This window comes from Triticum dicoccoides, chromosome 6B (assembly GCF_002162155.2).
Source record: "Triticum dicoccoides isolate Atlit2015 ecotype Zavitan chromosome 6B, WEW_v2.0, whole genome shotgun sequence".
Classification (NCBI taxonomy): domain Eukaryota; kingdom Viridiplantae; phylum Streptophyta; class Magnoliopsida; order Poales; family Poaceae; genus Triticum; species Triticum dicoccoides.
In genome coordinates, this window is record NC_041391.1 from 249,219,426 (window position 1) to 249,225,660 (window position 6,235).

Here is a 6,235-nt window from a genome sequence, read left to right on the forward strand (position 1 = left end):
CATAAAAGAAATATCACGCAGAACACTCTAGGCTAATGAACTGAACCTTCGTCAAGGGAAGAATGCAGATGTTTGGTTCTGAACAATTAAATTTTCATCAAAAGTTGCCAAAAAGTATAAAACAAGTGCGAACATCAATTCAAATGTCAATGGACTAAATCTTTCTACTACACGAGGGGATAAACAATTCAAATGTCAATTAATTCTTTACATTTGTATTTGTAGTTTGACTAGTTTCTGCTCTTATAGTTCTACGGTTCACACATATTAATCTAATTTTGAAAGATAAGCCCAGGACTAAATTAACGAGAAGAAGAATGAGAAAAGGTGAGTAACCTAACCTTTTCCCCTACTCGCTGCCCCTCGTGCTTGCTGTGCGGCAGGCCAGCGTGCGTCCTTCACGCAAGGATCGCCTCACCCTCTCCAGCATTTCTAGTCTTAGATTGAAAGTTAGCCGTACGGGGCTGGATCGAAAATTGCCCTGGAGTGGCTCGGCGACGCATCGGTGGGAAAGAAAAGGAAACGACCTAAGACCTAAACGCGTCCCTTCCTGTTTCAATGGTGAATGGTGAGCTACTGGTGACGGGGCCTGGTATTGTTTTTTTTTCCTAAGGGGTGGGGCCTGCTAATGGTGAATGGTGAGCTAATCTGCTCGTTGTTGTTTGCCTCAAAAAACAAAACAAAAAAATCTGCTCGCCGAGAAGAATTGATGCATGGAGGTGCCTGTTCGCCACAGCGCTTGGGTGGAGCAAATCAGCACTTCTAGGGGCCTTGCAACACATCGACGAATTCCTTGCATATGAGCCTACACGCCTCAAACCCAACTCCGGAAGGATCGCCTTAACATCAGTTTCTTTTAAAAATTATTTATACACACTGCAATGCACGGTCAATCAGATAAATCACGAGTAGAATATGTATACACACTGCAACGCACAGTTAATTATCTTGTGTACAAAACAGTTTGAAAAATACGGGCGCCGCCTGAAATGCAAGATCTTCGCGTGAGATCGCACCCCTCCCACCACGCCCTAACGAAAACACCACCGCCCCACCCTATTCAATAGTGACCACCTCTCCAACGAGATCCACGCAGCCGCCTCCGCGATCCTCCGATACTTCCCCGCCCTCTTCAGAAGCCGCGCCATGGATCGGCATGGATCCTCGTTAGATGAGATCCTGCCATACCGATGCTTGTCCAATGACCTCATCTAACAAGGTGTCTCATGAGAAGTACGTACTACTACAAACATAGCGCATTCTATTTCTATTTATCAAAGCTTGCAGCAGCCCTGAACTTCCGCGGTTCCGCCTCCCTCAGACGACGTCCCGGCGCCCTCCTTCTCCCTCCAGCCATCTCCTCCACGGCAAGCGACGCCGGCTGCCTCATCACGTCCCTGGCACGAGCAGTGAAGCTAGCCGCAAGGTCAGGATCGTCTTCGAGGCTAGGGAGCCTAGCCTCGCCTCGCCTCACAACCTCCTTCCTCTTTTCATCCTAACCATCCCCTCTCGATCCCAATTGTTGTGGAGCAGGTACGACCTCACTTTCCAATCCCTTTCCTCAGATCTACCCGTCGCATCCAATTGTCATCTCATCATCTCAGATTTGATTTGCTTGCAGCCCGGTGGATTTGGAGTCAACTAAGGTCCAGCAGGTGAACAACGTTTGGTAATATCCTCCTTCCCCCCTTTCTTTTTTTCTTCGCGAATACGCAAAGCATGCATATCTTTTCATTGATACAAGAAAAGAGAATGAACACAATTTCTGATTTGCCCTTTCTTTTGATTTGCGCTTTCGTTTTTTGATTCCTGGACTACTGGATCTTGCATTTGTATTTAGCTAGCAGAGTATAAAATCCATATTCTTTGACCAGAACTATGTTATTGTTGTGATGTTGCTCTGTGTTAATATCAGATGAGATGTTATTGTTGTGATTCTAGCTTTGGTGTTTGTCTGAAAAAATCAAGTAATTTGATATACTCCCTCTGTGGTAATATATTATGGTACAGAGGGAGTATGTGCCAGATAAAGTCTTTTGTTCATGGCAAGTTTGTGCCGTCATGAAAACAGAATTTTCATTCTGGTTGCCCATTTAGTAGCCTTGTAAACTGTTATACTTCCTCAAGTTGCTTTCTTGTATCGCTTGATATTTCATGGGCGTTGGGATGTAACTTCCATAACTATTTTCTATGGTAATATATCTCTACAAGCTTAAAAAGAGTTATAAAATAAAAATATGCTGATTAGTAAGAGAGTCTGGTAGTTGGCAATATGGCATTCTCTGTTTTGCAGATTTGTCTTCTCCTAACACAGAAACGAATTACTTCTAGACTATGTAATCCTGTTTGGCGGGTTGAAGCTATTTTCCCTCACTATAGTTAGGACAAATGAACCCAATATGATTTATTCTTTCAACGCTCATTTCTAGCTCATGTGTTTTTAAGGTTTGCGTAGAGTAGGGTTCATGGCTCAACTAAACTTGGTTAGAACATATTTTTTCTAGAACTTCATGGTAGCATTTATGGGGCAGCTCCTGGATCTGAGGGCTATCCCGTGGCCTGGAGGTGCTTGGGGTAAAACTGGTCGTTGGTGAGGCGACGCTGTCGCCGGCACAGTACCAGAAGGTAGCAGGGATTGGAGATAAGAGAACAGGGATTAGGGAAACTAAACTTTATTGATTATTGCTTCCTCTAGCTTACACAAGTAGGTACTTTATATGGGACACAAACTATTACTACTTTGACATACTCTGGACTCTAATTTGAATCTGACTCAAACTAGACTACCTTAACAGAACCTGGAGACTACCAGAGCAGATGCATTCTTCAGGACATCAAACTGCCCTTGTCTAGCCACATCCTAACCTGACCCTGCTGCCTTGCGCCCACCATAAAGAATTACCCACATAACATCTCTCCCTTCCTCAACAACCAGCTCATCCTCGAGCTGATAATCTGGATACTGCTTGATGAAGTCAGCAAGGGGCTCCAAAGTCGTGTCCATTTCCAAAGAACACACCCATTGAACAAGCACATGCTTCACTCTTCTACGCATGCTTGAGCTTAGTACCTTGGCAGGTTCTAGAATGGCGCTACCATCCTGAATCAACGGCAATGGTGGTGTCATGTTAAAAGCGACACCATGGAATTTCTTCAAAAGACTCACATGGAAGACATCATGTAGGCGAGAGCCTTCCGGGATATCCATCATGTGGGCAATAGAACCAACACGCTCCAGAATCTTGTAAGGTCCATAAAAGCGCTGAGCTAACTTGGCACAGTGCATGGCCTCGTACTGAAAGCAACTTGCTTGTGGTGAAGCCACAACCATGCCCATTCACCAACAAAGGACAGATCCTGATGATGGTCATCATAGTACTTCTTGCTGTGTTGTTGGGCTTGAAGTAGACACTCATGAAGCTCCTTTAGAAACTTATCACATTCTTGCAAAGCGGTCCCTATTGACTCAACTTTGGCTTCGCCCTTGTTATAAGTCGGTAGAGCAAGAGGGTGACAACAATAGACCACCTTGAAGGAGTGTCATGCAGCTGAGGAATGGTATGATGTGTTGTAGCAGTATTCTGCCCAAGGAAGCCATTCTAGCCACGAGGTCAATCTCCTGTCATGCACCCAAGGTACATAGAAATCACCTTTTTCACCACCTTGTACTCACCATCAGACTGAGGGTGAAACGCTGAGCTCATATGCAAGCGAACCCCAGAGAAACATATGCAAGCGGACCCTAGAAATACGGAAGATGTTGTGCGGGAAATTGCTGGTAAAGACAGGGTCACGGTCTCTTACGACGGACTGTCGAAGCCCATGGAGCCAAGCAATATTGTCAAAGAAAGCTCATGCCACCGAGATAGCAATGTACAGATGTGCCAATGCCATGAACTGTGCGTATTTGGAGAAGTGATCAACAACAGAAAGGATCACTGTCTTGCCATGGACACGAGGAAGGGTCTCAATAAAATCCATTGAGATATCCGACTAGACCAACAAGGGCACCATCAGAGGCTGAAGCAGGACAACATGATGAATAGTCTTAGTCTTGTTACATTGACAAATCTTGCAGGAACGCACCAATGCATGTCACCCGGTATGTGGAAGGTGTCATGCAAACGATGAAGTTTCTTGCCCTCGTGGGCTGCATGGGCCTTTTCCAGTAAAGATGCTACCAAGGACGATGACGGGAGCACATGTACATGTCGGCGGTGCAAGATCAGATCATCGCAACATGACCAAGGGTGCAGTCTTTTTTAAACTTTGGCTCGAGCGAGCCCCATAATCTCCTCCCCGGTAACTCGTTGGGGAAAAATCGGTCCCAACTCCTGCCCACTTTGAAGGTTGAAGCTTTTATTATTTGCGGGACAAGCTAAATAGTTGGAGATGATGCTACTCATCATCATCTCGTCGCTCTAAAGAAAGCTAAGTATTGATGAGTACTCTTGGCAGGGCGTTCACCATGTGTCGGGCGTGCGAGCATGACACCGGGAGTGAGAGACACCCCTTTTTTGTTCGGCCAGGGGCTAAACACTCAAGATCTACTACTGCATGATGATGGAAATGACACAAGTTTTTTACCCAGGTTAATGCCACCGAGATGTAAAACACTACGCCTGCTGCTTAGTTCATTAAGTGGTGGATGATTACAATGGTGAACTAAGGTTCTTCTCTCGGAGCTGCTTGAGGAGGAAAAATCACTTATTCTTGGGAGGTTAGCCCTTCTCATAGTCCTAGCTCTCTGGTGTTCTTCTAATTCTCCAACAATGCGAACCCCCTTGCAATGCGGCCTTGGTCCTACTTTTATATGAAACAAGGGGATACCACAGTGGCCGGAGTACAGCTAGGAGTCCTCATGAAATGCAGGGACACATGTCTGCCTAACCCTTGTCGGGTAGGTGCAACGGCTGTCTTGTCAGAGTAGGTGTGTAGGCGCACTCAATTTTATCGTCGCACGTAGAGGGAGATGTGCCATGCTCCTGGTAAAAGCGGGGTGACATGTCACCCTCGACTTCGCCTTTCTACCTTGTAGCAGCCCCCTCCGGGTGACAGCTGGCCTCGTGCTGTTATAGGCTGTGGCAGGCATACTTGTACCGCGCCACTGTAGCCTGCTGTCAGGCGTCGTTGTAGGCTGACCCCTAGAAGCGCTACCGGGGGAACGCTACCGAAATGGCAGTTGATAGGGAGAGACGTGGTTGCGACGCCCAAGGTGTATGTGGGCTGCCGGGAAGAGACCCCGACAACCGATACCTAGCTGTTCTTGTGGATGTAGAATCCCTCTTTTGTAACCCTGGTCTTGACGTTGGCGATGGTGTCAGAGGACTAAACCTCAAGGGTGATGGTTTTGTCAGTGAGGTTCTTCACAAAGATCTGCATACCACCATATTGATGGAGGACAAGGTGAAGGGTAGACTCCTTCTGGGTGTTATAGTCAGCTCATTTTAGATGTTACAGCCAGCAAGGGTGCTACCATCCTCAAGCTGCTTGCCAGCAAAGATGAGACACTACTGGTTTGGAGAGGTGCCCTCCTTGTCCTGGATCTTCACCTTGCCGTTACTAGGAGGTAACTGCATTAGCACGCTTGGCGGCGTTGTCATGTCCCATGGTTGATGACTCTGTGAGACCCTGGTTCTCACTGGGCCGACACCAAGGCAGCAAATTCAGGGGTGCCTAGCCCTAACCGAAGAATTGCGATCAACTCCTTGGCTGAAGGGCATCCACGCCTATTCCATCGAGCGATTCGATGGAACCATCGACCCTAACAAGTTCCTAACATGTACGCAATGACTACAGAAGTTGTCGGGGGAAACAATGGGGTAATGGCCCAATACTTGGTGGCCACCCTCGAATTGAACCAGGTTGTGGTTGACAAACTTCCCCTGCTCATGTCACAAGTTTGTCTCCAACCTCTAGGGGTTCACGCCTGATCGAGCATTGGGACGATCTAGAGTGTGTCCACCAGGGCGAGGAGGGGCCTCTTTGGATTGCATCCTACAGTTTATCAGGACCAACAACATGCCATGGGTTCCTGATTACCTGGTTATCAGTGCCTTCAGGGGGGGACCGGCATCCATTGCTTGCATCGTCGACCTTGCCATAGCATGACCTAGTTTAGTGAAGGTCCTCAGATGGGCATGGAAGGTCGTGGATGCTGAAGAGGCAGTAAAACTCTTGACAAACACCCAGGCTTATCCCCGTTCAAGTCACAACTTGACGGTTGCCCGACCAA

At 47.1% G+C, this 6,235-nt stretch overlaps 1 long non-coding RNA gene across 1 annotated transcript in view; it reads left to right on the plus strand.

Annotated features, from left to right (window-relative positions):
• The first annotated feature begins 1,006 nt into the window (after window positions 1-1,006).
• The window catches only part of LOC119323273, a 10,441-nt gene continuing 5,212 nt past the window's right edge, over window positions 1,007-6,235 (plus strand). Inside the window, exons 1-3 of the long non-coding RNA XR_005156197.1 lie at window positions 1,007-1,233; window positions 1,322-1,533; window positions 1,622-1,669. This is a non-coding gene — a long non-coding RNA (uncharacterized LOC119323273). The remainder of the gene's footprint in view (window positions 1,234-1,321; window positions 1,534-1,621; window positions 1,670-6,235) is intronic.